This window comes from Rhinolophus hipposideros (genome assembly GCF_964194185.1).
Source record: "Rhinolophus hipposideros genome assembly, chromosome: 10".
NCBI lineage: Eukaryota > Metazoa > Chordata > Mammalia > Chiroptera > Rhinolophidae > Rhinolophus > Rhinolophus hipposideros.
Window position 1 is genome coordinate 60,317,566 of NC_138056.1, and position 16,383 is coordinate 60,333,948.

The 16,383-nt window shown below is 38.2% G+C and overlaps 1 protein-coding gene across 1 annotated transcript in view; it reads right to left on the minus strand.

Moving 5' to 3' along the window:
- Positions 1–293, minus strand: part of NOX4 (NADPH oxidase 4) — a 160,200-nt gene extending 159,907 nt beyond the window's left edge. Inside the window, exon 1 of the mRNA XM_081064752.1 lies at positions 111–293. The gene's annotated coding sequence lies outside the window, so the exon portion shown is untranslated. The remainder of the gene's footprint in view (positions 1–110) is intronic.
- Positions 294–16,383: the final 16,090 nt, after the last annotated feature.

The following is a 16,383-nucleotide window of genomic DNA, read 5'->3' on the forward strand; positions in this document are numbered from 1 at the left end:
CGGGCTGGGAGCTAGGAGGCGTCTCCCGCAGCCCAGCCCGGCCTGCCTGCTCCGTACCGAAAGACAAAGATGTGGAGAGTGGCCCCGGCCTACCTCTCGCAGACACACACCTAGCTCTTTTGGACAGGTCGTTTCCCCCAAAGTACTCTACTTAAAGAGACTTGGTGACGAAGTGAAGGCCGGAAATAGCCTTTTGTGGACTAGGGTTCCGGGTCTCCAGCCCATCCTCAGCAACTCATCCCTCCCTTGGACAACGGATCCCTAAAGCCTCCCCCTGCTCTATCCCCATCCCTACTCCACCCCACGAGGATGCAAAGCTTTTAAGAAACTTCTGCATAAAAAGAACCCAGATGGCAAAGGGTTGAAGCTGATGTAATTCTCAGGGGCTATTGGGAAGCTCAAAGTCACTCTATTTAGAAATTTCCGTTTTACAACCTGGCTTCCCAAAAGTGATAGGAATCCTCTCAAACTTGTATCAGAGGCCAGGTGAAGGGTGAGAAGAAAGTGGGATTGACACAGTCTACCTATCTTCCACTGCAACATGTCAATGTTAGGGAAGAGAAAAAAAATCAGTCATATAGAAGAATATCTGTATTCAAAATAAGTATTCAATAAAGGTTTGTGAAATCAGGAACTTTGCAACTGTGACGACTAACAAGTGACTGGAAAAAGTAAACCACTAATAGCCTAATCTCATGGCTTCCAAGCTTTTTTAAAAAAAAAACACAAAATACATTTCTCAACACATGCCATAATATATCATTGAAACTAAAATTTCATGAAATCATACTACCCTTACCAAATGCAATGCACTTATCTCAGTTAATTTCATAAACTGATTAATGACTGAGTTAGTTCAGAACTTGAATGAATCCATGTTAAGTCCCATTTCACCATGTTCTGTTTCTAATACTCTGTCACCTTTCTTTGATATATGACTTTACTGTTTTGTGTGTGATCAAATCCTGAAAACTGCCTCAAATATTTCTGGAATAAGGAAGCATATTATTTATAAGTATCACCCTGTTCTTATTAATCATGTGATACCTAACAGGCCAGAAAAAGAACACACAGAGAATCCAAGGAGTATCACCACTGGAAGAAGTTTAAATTCTGGGACACACTGGTTATCCTCAAATTACCACATTTTGCTGTGTATAATGTGCTTCCATGTATAATGGGCACCCGCATTTTTGGCCCAAACTTTCAGGGGGGAAAAATCCTTCGTTTTAATTTTTTAATTCAAATTGTATTTGTTTATATTTAGGTACCTGTTTTTTTGTTGGTGGTGTTTTTTTTGTTTTGTTTTTTTTTGGTATTCTAAAGGAATGTTAGCATTTATTTCACTTTTTAACTCATAAGCATAAATAAAAGAATTAAAAAGATTTATATAGATACGGAATTAGTATTACTCATGTATCATACGCATCCTTATTTTTCCCTCACAAATTTGAGCCAAAAAATGTGCATTATACCCTGCAAAATATGGTACTCTCCTAAATAACCATCCTAGAGCTATAATTTCAATAAATGGGATGTAGGGAGGGTCTGGCAAAATGATTTGGTTCTCGTCATGAGTTGAGAGGATTGAAGCAATTGAAGAATAGTAGAATAAAAGACAATATTTAAAAGTTCAACTATTTCCAGAAAAATAATGGATCTAGATCTTTTTTTTTTTACCTACAAGGGTCAGGCTATCCTTATTACTTTCATATATAAAATCTCACTTAATTTTCATAATAGTCCTCTAAGCAGATGTCTGTGCCCCCACTTTAAATATGAGAAAACTGAAACTAAAAGAGATTAATAAACTTGTCTGAGGGTGTCATAGAACAGAAAGAGTTCAATTACCCTGTGCTACCAGAGCCAAACACTAAGTACTGAGAATTACAGTGGAGAAATATTAGCTATTTTATTATGAATGGCACCATCCAGAAGAACAGGAAGCTAATGCTCAAAAGCCCAGACTCCCTGATGGTGTGTAGGTTACAGATTACACAGGGCAAAATCACAAGACACCATAGGTTACAGGTATGGGGTACTGTTGAGAGCTGATCAGTCCAAGGTCAGGTAAGAGTAATGAATCATTTCTTCAGGTCTTGAGGACAGTTCTAAGGTCTTTCCTGGAGTCCCTCTGTCCTGTCTCACAGGAAAGTAGTCAGAGGGTCATTACACCTTAGGCCTGAGGAGCTGAAATGTAACTTAGGTCAAGATGTTATCTTTAGTCGACCAGAGATCAAGACTTGTGTGACCTTTCTTTAGTCAGGTCTGGGTTACAGTCTTCTGCTGCCTGAGGGGGTTGCTGTTTACGGGAAAGAGTAGATCTCTGGGGTATATAGTGAGAAAGAGTGATATAATTTCTAGAGCTAGGATTTAAAACTAAATTTAATCAAATTCATAAGGATCCTCTGTTTCAAGGGGATTGCAAAAGGGGGAGATATTTGTCAAAGGGTACCAACTTCCAGTTATGAGACGAATAAGTTCTGGGGATCTAATGTACAGCATGGTGATTATAGTTAATACTGTATTATATACTTGAAAATCCTAAGAGAGTAGATCTTAAATGTTCTCACCACAAAAAAGATATGGTAATCACTATGTGAGGTGATGGAAGTGTTAGCTAACGCAATCGTTTCATAATATATGTGTATCTAATCAACACATAGTACACTTAAAACTTACACAATATTATATATCAATTACATCTCAATAAAACTGGGAAAATAGTATGTTAACATCACAATAAAGATAAAAACGATGAATTTTTAAAAAGACCCTTGCCTGAAATGTTAAAACAGGATTGACATACAATTCAGACAACCCATAATCAGACACTTGAGTGAAACCCTTTTGTAAAATGACAGAATGCTATACAAATGTTGACTGTTATATTTATCACTATTGTCTTATTAAGTAGCTCTGTAAATGGGGCTTAAGATATGACTGCTTATGTTGCCTTACAAGAAAACAATACTGCAAACTATCCCCAGGAGACAGAGCTATTGCCTTGTTATATGGGAACTCCCATTGTTGAGTTTCTTTTCAATGTAATTTTCTGTAAGCCAGAATGTTTAGTGCAGGTAGTTAGTACAGTATTTCCCAAGATAAGAAGGGATGTCCTTGAAAACAAGAAGGACAGCGTTCTATAACTGTATCACTATCCCAAAAATCATAATAAAAAATAAATAAATAAAAACATTAAAAAAAAAAAAACACCACACTTTTGTCAGGAAAAGACTTCACAGGAAAAAAATAAAATGACAAATACCTATGCTCTTGGCTGAAATAATGGAAGAGAGTAGTAATCATCCTATGCTGATTATAAACTGTCAATTAGAGATGTTCTTGATCTATTATTTATAACTTAATAAACACAGAAGCTTTCTCTTTGGGTAGACAGTATCCTTCAAAATATGAAATTTATGGGGAAAAATTGATACGTGTTTGCCTCTTCTGCCTGCTTTATTACTCCGCATCTTTGTGTGGTGACTCAGAGGTGTATCTTTCTTTTGAAGATTTTCCTAACCCCTCTCTCCTCCATGCTCACACAGACTCATCCCGTCCTCTCTGCACTCTTCAGTGTGTTCATAATACTCCATGCACATGATCATTACTGCATTTTCCACAGAGTAATTTAATTGTATGGACAAGTATGTGTGTGTCTAATTCCCCTCATCAACTGACCTCAAAGACAAGAATCCTGTTTTATTCATTTTTAATCCAGGATTTATAACACAGATTGATACATAGCAAGAACTTACAGAATGTTTATTAAATGAGTGAATAGCATTAGGTTGGTGCAAAAGTAATTGTGATTTTTGCAATTATTTTTAAACTCTTAAACTGCAATTACTTTTGCACCAACCTGATAGTTAAGTATATTGTCCTTCTTTCTGTGCCTCTCAAACTCCAGTTTTTCAAGTGTAGCTTTCCAGTAATGTAGTAAGAAAAGTTTCTGTTCTGTTTGGTAATTAACTAGCAGAAAAGGACAAATGGGGCAAAGACCCCTTGATTTGGTGTCACCTACAGGGCAGGTCACAGGATATGCATTTGAGATAAGTGAGCACCTGTATTAGCTTCCTGAGGCTGTGGTAACAAATTATTACAAATTTAGTGGCTTAAAATAACAGAAATGTATTCTCTCAGTTCCAGAGGCCAAAAGTATGAAATCAGACCCATTGGGTCTGACAGGGCCACACTCCCTCTGGGATTCTAAGGCAGAATCTGTTCCTTGGATATTCCAGATCCTGGTGGCTGCTGGCATACCTTGACTTGTGGTATCACTCCAATCTCTGTCTCAATGCTCACACTGCCATCTCCTCTATCGGTGTGTATGTCAAATCACCCTCTGCCTCTCTCTTATAAGGACACTTACAATTCTATTTAGGGTCCACTCAGATAATCCAAGGTAATCTCCCCAAGTCAAGATCCTTAACTTAATCACATCTGCAAGAGCCCATTTTCCTTATAAAGTGACATTTCCTGGGATTAGGATCTGATATATTTGGGTGGTCATTATTCAGCCTACTAGAGCATTTAAAATAATTTAGTTAATGTTAGTTTTCTTTCCATGGTTAGCTATGGCAGTCTTAGAGTAGGATTTTTGAGGAAATTCACTTGAAGTAGTAAGAAAGAATGAAATCTTGCCATTTGCGACAGTATGGATGGACCTAGAGAGTATTGTGCGAAGTGAAATAAGTCAGACAGAGGAAGACAAATACAGTGTGATTTCACTCATATGTGGAATCTTCGGAAACAAAACAGAAACAGACTCATAGATACAGAGAACAAACTGATGGTTGCCACAGGGGGGAGGGCTGGGGGGAATGAGTGGAAAGGGTAAAGGGGAAGAAAAGGTACAAACTTTCAGTTATAAAATAAATAACTCACAGGAATGTCATGTATAGCACAGGGAATATAGTAAAAAATATAACTTTGTATGATAGATGGTTACTAGACATATTGTGGTGATCACATCATAAGGTATGTAAACCTAGAATCACCATGCTGCACATCTGAAATTAACATAATATTGTATATCAACTGTACTTTAATAGAAAAGGAAATAAAAGTTGGTACTTCTAGTTTGTATTTCTGTCAAGAAGTCAAAAATTACAGACCAGAGACCATGCCTGATAGAACTAGGTAAGATTTCTTAAACTTTGTGATTTGGTTGAGTTTACTATCTTTGTTATCCCATACTGATTATCAGGAGTGATTAGTAGTAAACTCAAAATGAAAAGAGTCTCTGTGTTTTCCTTACAAACAGAAAAGAGGAAAGTAGGAAAACTGTCCCAGTATGCAGCAAATTAGTTGAGTAGTCAGAGAATTCTAGAGGTCTGAGTAACTGACAGCTACTTTAAAGAGAAAAGGAAACTACACCTTGACCCTGAGACTGTTGGCTGGAAGAAGCCCCCTACCCCCACCCCAACCCCAGGGAACCAGTGAGTAATGGCCTGAAGGCTTAGCATTCACAAGTCTGGGGACAAGTTCCAGACAATGACTCATTGTCATTTCTATACGAAAACAAGTGTAGACCATCATCTGATTCAGCCATTCAGGAATGTCTCCGGTGCACTCAAAGAGCTAGGTCAGCTCCTTGAGAAATACTGAAGAAGCTGGAGAGGTTCATATGTCCTCCAGTATCAGATGCTTGGTTGGAAAATAAGGCTTACAAATGTGAAGACAATGTTAAGTGCCAGACTGAAAAAAAACCACTCAATAACAGTTTCTTGAATAAAACTGAGTAATAATAAACTTTTGTTTAGAATTGCCCTGCGTGGAACACTTCTCCAAACTTCTGGATTTAATAGACCAATAAAATTTCAAAAAGAAAAAAAAATAATAAAATAGATGGAAACCAACAAAGACTATCCTATCCAAATTTTGCTGAAAGTAAGGACAATTCTTAAAGTGAAAAACAAAATACCATACACTGCATGTTTATTAAAGAAAATTCATTTTTCTAAAAAAAAAAAATCTAAAAAATACCTTTAGCCTCCATAGAAACTCCTCTCTCTCTCTCTCTCTCTCTCTCTCTCTCTCTCTCTCTCTCTCTCTCTCTCCCTCTCTCTCTCTCTCTCTCTGTCTTTCTCAGATTATTTTTCATTATTTGATCCTCAAATATCTTCTATAAGTGCCATCCTATATTCATCCTAATTTTATACATAAGGAAACTGGGGCATATGGACAATAACGAACTTGCCCAAATTTACCAAGGCGTCAAGTAGCAGATGTTCAGAAGCCAATACCCCTGCTTCTTCCTCTATGCCGTGAAGTCATTTCTGAAGAGGACCACCATGTGTTCAAAGCTGTAATACTTTGGACCTCAAATGGAGCTGTAATCGTCTACTTTCCCCAATCGTCTGAGGAATGTAGAGATTTACCAGTGGGCCTTTGTACTGCCAAGACAGTGCACCTTCTCAAAAGACTGTCTTGTCTGTTGTTTATGATATCATTTATTCTTTTTACTACATGGCATTTCCTGAGTATAGCCATTAACAGAATAATTCCTGGATGTTTGTGTTATTTTATTGTTCTTAAAGTTTTAAATAGAAGTATCCCAGGAGGCCAAAATATGTTCTTAACACCTGCTTCCATGCTTCTGACATCCTCAAACCGCTTTGAAATATTGAGGAAATAAGATTGGACTTCTTCCCTAATCTCACTTTAGTTTCTGAACATACTATAAAAATCTTAAGACATAACGATTAGAATCCATGGCAATGATATGAGTTTTAGTGTCACAAAAACATCAGAATAGGAAAAGGTTTTGGAGAGCAGTATAATTTTCACTTAAATTAAAAAGGAAGCTGGAGTGTTTTTCTCAGACTTTTGAGTTCACCAATACACCCCTCCCCCATTCCACTGGGCCTTTGCACAGCTTAATAGTTTGTATTTATATATTCATTCATGAGCTTATTTGATCAATATCTATTGCTGTCGTAAAATGTGAACGCTCCAAAGGTAAACTACATGCCTGTTTTTGCTCATTCTTATTTTCCCAGAGCCACCGTGAGTAGGTGGTTCGTCATTATTTGACTTAAAGAAATGAAAGTCAGGAGAACAGGTTTCCCAACTGCTCTTCCAATAATGTTTACACACTGATGTTGCCTATTCTACACTGACGTGGTATTCTGTACTTCTTTCATTATTTCCGTTCCCCCCCACCCCCGCCAATACCAATATATCTTGTTTTCTCACATCTTCATCCACATGTGCATGCTATTCTTGCTTCCTGGTACACCCTCCATCTCCAAACTCAAGATTATTCTCCTTTCCTCTTAGAGGCCTACATGGATTCTTCCCAGCTAGATAAAGAACCTCTTCTTTGTGAGCCTAAATCCGCTGTGCAGCCCTCTCTCAGAGCGGTTATCAGCCTGCCTTTGCTGATGTATTTTCTACATTGTTTCTCTAACTAGCCTGTGAGCAGTTGGAGGACAGGGAACTTTTCTTAATTACCTAAAGACTAGCCCATAGTAAGCGCTCAAAATATATTTAATGAATGAACACAAACAAATGAATGGAAGTCTAGCATGCAATAATAGTTTAGGTTATTTTCAAAATGAAAAATCAGCACTTACCTTTTTTTTTTTTTTTTTATTGCTCAAAGTGCAGCAAAAGTTTTAGGTTAGAATTGATGGGAAAACAAGTTCAGGAACATAAAAGAAAAGAAATTGACTTTTGCCTGGTCTACCTCCTCCTCAACAATTTCCCATGCAATTTAACCCTCAAACTTTTTTCTTACTGTCCAGAAATGTGAGACTGGACATTTCAAAGTACGTTTTGTTATTATTCTCATTCTCGCATATTGACTCACTCTTACTTATATCAACATAGCAACGTAAATGTCTGTATGTACATATGCAATTATGTGTAGTCTAGCTGATTAGAAGTAATTGATATATTGGAAAAATACTGTGTAGGATCAAATGTTTTAAAAAAATGATCTTACATCTTAGAGTTCCACATTCATGTTCTACAATTGAAACTTTTTGTGAAGAGGAAAGTTTTGCACCCTTAATTCCTCTTTGTCTTTCTCCAAGTTCTATCAATTTTTTTCTTTTTCTTTTTCTAGACCATCTTTTGAGTCAGACTTTTCCTGAAGGCAGCACTTTGCCTCCTCTGATGTTTCTCAGTCCTTAGTTCAAACTTACATATGATCATTTATTCCACTGTGAAGCAATTATTTGTGACCCAACTGTTTTCAAATCAATGGGATTTCATTGGAGTGGCAGAGACTGTAAATCTTCCACTCGTCTCCCCTTCTTCATTTTAGTAGTAAATCACACTGAGTTTCAGCTAGATTACAGCTGCCCAGAGCGATTAAACGTTCCAGCTTCTCTTGCAGGAAGGAGTATGCATTAGCAATGTTTCTGCAAACGCATTAGGAGCAGGAGTATGTACATCTCTATTACAGAGGAAGTCATCTGCATTACACTTCCTTTTTTCCCCTTTCCCACAGGCTGCAAATATGCTTCCAACATGAAAACTAAGGGCAATACTTTGTGTGATAATGAAGAAATAAGATATTAAGAATCCGGATATCCTTGTGGGTAAATTATAGCTACCCTTCTATATGGCTTACTACTTGACTGGTATGAGAGAAAGAAATAACAATTTTGCTTTATTTAAGGAACTATATTTTAGGATACATATGCTTAACTTGTACCTTATAATTATAGAAATTGGCTCCTGGAAGTGAGATATCAGCATCACAAACATCAAAATATGTGGCATTACATTAGCAAGTTATGAAGCAGTTAGAGAGGACCTGCTAAGGGCAGAAAGATGTGCCCCTTGTAAAGAGGCTTGAAAATATATACTAACTTGGAAACAGATAACATTACTTCTAAGCCCGTAGCCTCGGGAAATAAGCTAAAAAAAAAAAAAAAAAGTCATAATTTTGGTGTATGTTGGCTGATAGTCAGAATTTTTCACAAAGTGATGCAAAAGACTTGAGATAAAGTTACACAAGAAATGTCCCATTTGAAAATAGAGATGGAAGGGAATATAGCTCAGCTAATGGAGAGTCTCTCTGCTTGAGAAATGCAATTTAATGGATTAAAATGCCATTAATTTGGGACCTTAGAGGATTGGAAAGACAACTGCTTCTATTTCCTGAAGAGTATGATATAAGATTATCATCAGAGCCAGACCAGGGGCAAAGATCAGTTTAAGATTATTGGTTTCCCAACCAAGTTTCCAAGACTTTAGTTTTAGATGGCACTAAACTGATATTAAATTAAGGGGAAAAGAAACGAGCAGAGTAGAGAAGACAATAAATTAAAGATTAGAGTCTATAAGATCTAAGGAAATTTGTCCAGAAGAGGTCTTTGAGTGTGGCTATTCCACATGGCACTAACGAGAAGCAAATAGACAAGAAGCCTGATAAGGTTTTAAAAGAATTGTATTACCAAATAAATCACAAATCTGGTATTCAAGAGCTTATGATTGCTAAATCTCTAACACAATACTCAGTGCCCTAAAGTTGCCCCAAGTAAAACATACTCTCTCTCGCCCCTTCTTATGTGGATGATTGACAGAGAAAAACTTCCCAAACTACAAAATCAAAACCACAGGGAACAATGAACAAGGGAGATACTTCACAGCTAGGCAGACGGATTAACCAAAGAACTTACTCCACCAGCAGGAAGCTTTCATAATTTCTGTCCAGGAGAATTTAATATTTGCTGTGGACCAAAAATTACTTTGAACTTTCCATTCCTTCATTTCTGAAAGGGTGTTTTTTCTTTCTTTAACTATTTATTTAAAAGAACATACCATATATATCTATATATATATTTATATAGAGATATGTAGATATATACCTACATACATATACGTATATATACATATATACATATATGTATATAAAATTTGTCATATTTGAGAAGGCAGTTCATTGGCATTAAATATATTTACACTGTTGTGCAACCATCACCACCATCTATCCAGAACTTTTTAACTTTTCCAAACTGAAATTCTGTACCTATTAAACAATAACTCCCCATTTTCTCCTCTTCCCAGTTTCTGGAAACCTCCATTTTACTTTATTTTTTTATGAATTTGACTCTTCTAGGTGACTTGTTGTGGTGGTGCCTAGAGAAACCCTGGCTGTGCCCAGAGAGCCTGGCTGTGTCCAGGATATTGCATTCACCTCCAGGCTCCTTGCACAGGGCCCCTTGCGGAAGATGCTTGTCGCGTAGATTGTGAGGCGAGACCCTATAGGGGTGGAGTGTGGGGACAGAGCCCCAGAGAGCAGTTTCCAGGCTCTCGGCCTCACATAGAAAGACTCTGGCTCAGGTAGTAAATGGCCATCAACTGTGATTGGATGGCCATCAGCTGTGGCTAGTTGGCCGTCAGCTGTAACCAGTGAGCAATTGGCCACTAACATAACTCCTGTGGCCACTAATATAACTACGCTAGCAGCAAATGGGGGCTGGCGAGAAGATGGTGGCTGGCAAGGGCTAAGTGTTGATTGTGGATTGCAGAGAGGTGGATTGCAGTTAGCAAGTGAGGTTGGTTGGCAGAGACAAGTGGACAGCAAGTTGCAGATCAGCAGCATACAGTGGTCGCTCTTACATGGCTGTGCGCCCTCTATGGTCGCCCCCAAGTCATTGAAAGTGACAGGGGTGCCCATTTTACTGGGCAAGAAGTGCAGCGCTGGGCTGCTAGGATGGACGTGCAATGGTTCTTTCATACTTCGTATAACCCACAAGCAGCTGGCATGTTTGAACGCTATAATGGCTTTTTGAAGCAAGGTCTCCGGGTGTCAAAACACCTTCCCACAATGTGTGACTGGGCCTCGCGTCTATGGGATGTCCTGAGAGTCCTGAATGAGAGACCACGGAAGGGAGGACCGGCACCAGTGGAAGCTCTGCTACATCAAACGGCCGCTCCCATTCAATTACAAGTTACCACCAGTGAGACTCTGTTAAAATCAGGCTATGGCAGAAATGGAAACATTTTGCTGCCAAGACCCACATGCTTGTAAGCAGGGGAATGACAGTAGTGGACTTGGACAATGCTTTTTTACCCACGTGACACTCCCGCATGACAAATGGCACAGCGAGGAGGGTACAGTACCTGCCAAAGCTCTCCGAAGGGCGGTGGAGCAGTTTGTGTGTATGAACACTCAGTCTCAGGAAGACCAGGAGGAGCAGCTGCCAGAGAGCTGGACCCCTGTGGAGGGGTGGAAAGATGTGAACAGTTCCCCAACCAGCATAGGCCAGAGAAAGCAAAGGTTGTTGAGGCCATGTGGGCAGGGAAGTGCTTGCTGAGGCAGCCCGGATGCAGGACTTGTAGTCCCAGGAGGAAACACTTGCTGAGTCCTCCATGGGAGATGAGGGTGAGGTCAAGGTCATCCTTCACCCCCAGGACAGCGCTGGTGAATGACTATGGACTATGGGGAATTGCCTTCTATCCCTAATTTAATGGACAGCTTGACTGTTTGTTTGGGAACATACCACCATGTATTGGAACTGGCGGATGTTTGCTTTTGTGTCTCGACCGGCCGCTGTCGAGAAAATGTGAGAACCCTGGCTGAGTCCAAGAAGTCTGGCTGTGCCCAGAGAGAGTGGCAGTGCCCTGAGAGCCCTGGCTGTGCCTGGGGAGACTGGTGGTACCCTAAGAAGCCCAGGAAGTCTGGCCATGCCCATAAGAACTGGTGGTGCCCTCTGTGGCTGTGCCCAGAGAGCCTGGCTGTGTCCAGGATATTGCATTCACCTCCAGGCTCCTTGCACAGGGCCCCTTGCAGAAGATGCTTGTCGCGTAGATTGTGAGGCAAGACCCTGTAGGAGTGAAGTATGGGGACAGAGCCCCAGAGAGCAGTTTCCAGGCTCTCGGCCTCACATAGAAAGACTCTGGCTCAGATAGTAAATGGCCATCAACTGTGATTGGATGGCCATCAGCTGTGGCTAGTTGGCCATCAGCTGTAACCAGTGAGCAATTGGCCACTAACATAACTGCTGTGGCCACTAATATAACTACGCTAGCAGCAAATGGGGGCTGGCGAGAAGATGGTGGCTGGCAAGGGCTAAGTGTTGATTGTGGATTGCAGAGAGGTGGATTGCAGTTAGCAAGTGAGGTTGGTTGGCAGAGACAAGTGGATGGCAAGTTGTGGATCATGTGGCTCCTGCTTCCTGTGTCTCCAACCCAGCCACCAGCAAGACTACAGTGATGTGACACCCCTATTTATGGCTCCGTGCGTGTTCCTTTTTGGCCTCACCATGTCCTGCGTTCTTATGTGAGGAGTGGGAGCTGAGACCCTGCAGGCTGCCCTGCACGACACTTGTATAAGTAGAATCATACAATATCTGCCCTCTTGTGTCTGGCTTATTTCACTCAGCATAACATCTTCAAGGTTCATCCATGTTGTAGTATAATGTCAAAAGTTCCTTCCTTTCTCTGGCTGAATAATATTTTTCATTATATATATTTATATATATTCTTCACTAGAATCTTCCATAGGTTATGTTGTGTCCTCAGGATATCACAACTGGGTTATTTTTAATTCAGTTATCCTTTTCTACTACTGTATATTAGAGTTGGGGAGGACATAACTTGTGTTTAGTGGATGGGTTACCAGAGTCTAAGGAGTTACTGCTAGACCTGATGGAGATTATATTACACTCTGGTCCTAGGTTTACAGATGCATAGGACAGGAGTACTGAATAGGATTTTAGGTGGACTCTCTTATAGAAGGTTTGAGTGCATTTGTGAGGGACGATGAGAATGCATAGATACCTAAGTAGCTAGAAGGCAAAATTGTGACAGAGTCTGCTAATTTTCCATGTGTAGTCATTCTTCTCTAGTCTGTTCTACTCAACAATAGAAGCCCCAGAGTTTTATCTAAGCATAGAGCTACTCAGAAAGAGCCTGAGTTTGCTAGCTTACCTTTAAGGTAAGAGAGAGGTGACTAGGTTCTAGACAAATAGATGTTAGTAGAAGTAAGTTAACATTTTAGTTATAGCCCTTAAACAGAAAATGGCTTACATTTCATTTCTTTTCCTTTTCCCCTTTCACAGAACTGGAACAAAGATGGGTGATGAACTGTCCTTCAGCAGGAGAATAAAGACTATACTCTAGCAGATAATTAAGCATCACAATAGGAGTAACTGAGTCCCTGAATGATCTCCTGGAGCGAAATCCCTGCTAGCCAAGATTGGACGGACTCCTATATGAGTGAGAAAAAAATTTACCATCTTTATGGAGTCACTGTTTTTAGAATTTTTATGTTACAGTAGCTTAGCCTATACCTCAAGTATTATAAAAACATGTGTTGATGATGGAGGATAATTTTTAATATTGAGAAACACAGCCATATTTACATTCTAAATGTTTTCATTACATCTAAAGTTATTGATAAGTAAGGGACTATATCTTAATCTCCATACTTCTAACATTTATGCTATTGCCTGACATGGTAACCAATGCACATTTCTTTCACAAATTAGTCAAATAATTCACATAATGACAATAGCAAATTAAGAATGATTGTATTTTCAAATGGCTTCTTAAATGAACATTAATTCTGCCTCCTTTATCTATGAATTGTAGTTGTTTCCTTAGTGCCTAGTCCTGCACCTTCTCATCAAGATTTGAATTAAATTGCTACTGTTCCAATCTGTCCTATCTGAATGAAATATACCCTGGATCTCTATTTATTTGTACTAGAAAATTCTAATCATTTATTTTATCAGCAAAATTGGAACAATAGTAGACTAAGTGGTAAATCTGGAAATGTGCTTGTTTATAGAAGGAAGGAAAACTTCCTTTTTATATTTTTATAATCCCACAGCCAAATTTTCAATGGCAAATTCCATATGACAGTGCAGTATTGCAAAATATTATGAGGTCATACAGAAATAAGTCCTCAAATAACCCCTTCCACACAAACTTAATCTAAAGAAAAACATCCAATTTTATTTGTGATAATTAGCTAAGTGGCAAAATTCATTAATATGGTTACTAACAGAATATAAATAAAGGATATATGTGGAGAACACAAGAATAATAATTGGGCCACAATATTCAACACAAGGGAAGGAAAAACTGCCACTGATTTTCCTGTTGACTATCACATTGCATTTCCTACTTTGAGGTCATTAGTACTGGATATGATATTGTTTTACTCAGTAAGTGAAAAATCAGATTGCAAAATTGAAAATGCTATGTTAGAGAGACAGTTTGATATATTGGACAGAATAATCAATTTGGAATTAGAAGACTTGGGTTTTACTGCATCCTGGCTCTGCCAATACATTTTATGGTGTTTTTTTTTTTTTGAACAAACAATTTAATCTTTCTAAGCTTCTAATTCTTAATTTATAACATTAGCAGGATGGGCCAGATGATTACAAAGGTATTTTCTGTTTGTCAAGTTTTGTGATTCTAGAAATGTTCCAATCCACCCTATAGCATTAAAAACTCATCCAACATATGCCAATTGAGCAATAAATTTTGTGTTAATCACCATGTTGGATCAAAGTTGAAGATAAACGACCGAGATAGACATGATTCCTGTCCTTCTGGAGTTTACAGCCTAGTGGAAATACAGAGACTGTATTAATAATTATAACACTAAATAATTAATTACATTTGTGGGAAGTGCTACTCACAAGAAAGGTAGACAATGCTGTAAGATATAAAACAAAGAAACCTATTCTAATCTAGAGTGCTAAGGAATCTTCTCTGATTAAGAAATGTTTAAACTGAGGCCTAAGGACAATAGCCAGGTAAAGAGGAGTGAGAGCAGAGCACAGAGCATGAGCAAATTCCCTGTCGTGGACTAGAGTTTGTGGCCCAATTAAGTTGCTGAAACCAAGCGAGTGGTGCTGGAGCACACAGAATGAGGGAGAAAGTGGTGCAAAATGAGACTGGAGGCGTAGGCAAGGTCAATTCATTTGGATCCTTAAAGACAAACACATTATGAATTTTTGACTCTGTACAAAGACATACAGGAAGAGATACAAGGGTTTTAAGTAAGGATACAATGTGATCAGTTTTACTTTTTAAACAGTACTCTATTGTTAAAGAATATTGTTGGTGGCAATTATGGATATAAGAAGCCCATATCAGATACTACTATAGCAGATAGGTGAGAGATGACAGTGATTTTCACAGGGTTCTTTAATTGCAATGGAAATTAATTGATAGCTTTTTGATATATTTAGAAACTAGGCTCTACCAAAACTGTGATTGATTTGGATAATGGTATTGAAAACATGTGAGATTTCAAAGGTCATTCCATACTCTCAGGCTTTGGCCCCTAGTAGATATAGATAATATATACTAAGCTGGATTATACCGGAGGAATGATCACTATGGAGAAGCGGAGATAATTATTGCAATTTGGAATAATGAGTTTGTGTTGCCTATGCAACACCCATGGGAAATGTTGGATAGCATTTGGATACAGAAGTCTAAATTTTAATAGACATATTTGGGATATATATATATATAGTGTATATTACTTTATATATGTTATAAAGTTAGGAGTTGTTAGCATACATATTGACATAAAATGATGAGAGCAGATTAAGTTGTCAAGGTAGAAACTATGAAAAGAAAAGAGAGAATAAGAGAAAGGAAGGAAAATAAATAGGAAAGGCCCAGGACAAAGCACTGGGGATATTCAACATGCAACACTCACATAAATGAGGAAGAAAAACCAAGGAAACTGAGGAGTGATCAGAGAAATAGCAGAGTAGAGGGAGTAGAGGTTAGACAGAAGAATTTAGTGTCAAGAAGTCAAGATAAGATGATACTTTGAGAAATAGAACATGATCAACTATTTGAAGAGCTGCTGAAAAGTCAAATTAAGTGAGGGCTAGAAGTATCTACTGGTATAATTCACACAAGGGTCACAGAAGAGTTTAGCAGAAGTAGTTTTGATTGAGTGGTAGAAATCAGAAGTGAATGGACTGAGAAATTAATAGGAGATAAATGAAAACAGGTGACTTTTTTAGATGTTTGACTATAAAGAGATAAAGAGAGTTTGGTTAGTAGCTAAAGGGTTGACAAAATCCAGGGATATATATATACATATATATATACATATACGTATATATACATATATATATACGTATATGTATATATATTTGTAAAAACAAATATATATATATATATATATATATATATATATTTGTTTTTTTAAATAATGGGAGAATGTATTTAAATATTGATGTAAAGGATCCAATAGGAAGGCAAATAATACAAAACAGAAGATATAAAGGGACTAGCTGATAGGAAATTTGCCTAAAAACATAGAAGAGAATGAGATCCATACCACAGATAGAGTTTAATTGGAGGAGGGACATGTCCTTTAATAGAAAGGATGGAAAAAAAGATGGTGGCGATACAGGAATATTTATAAGTTTG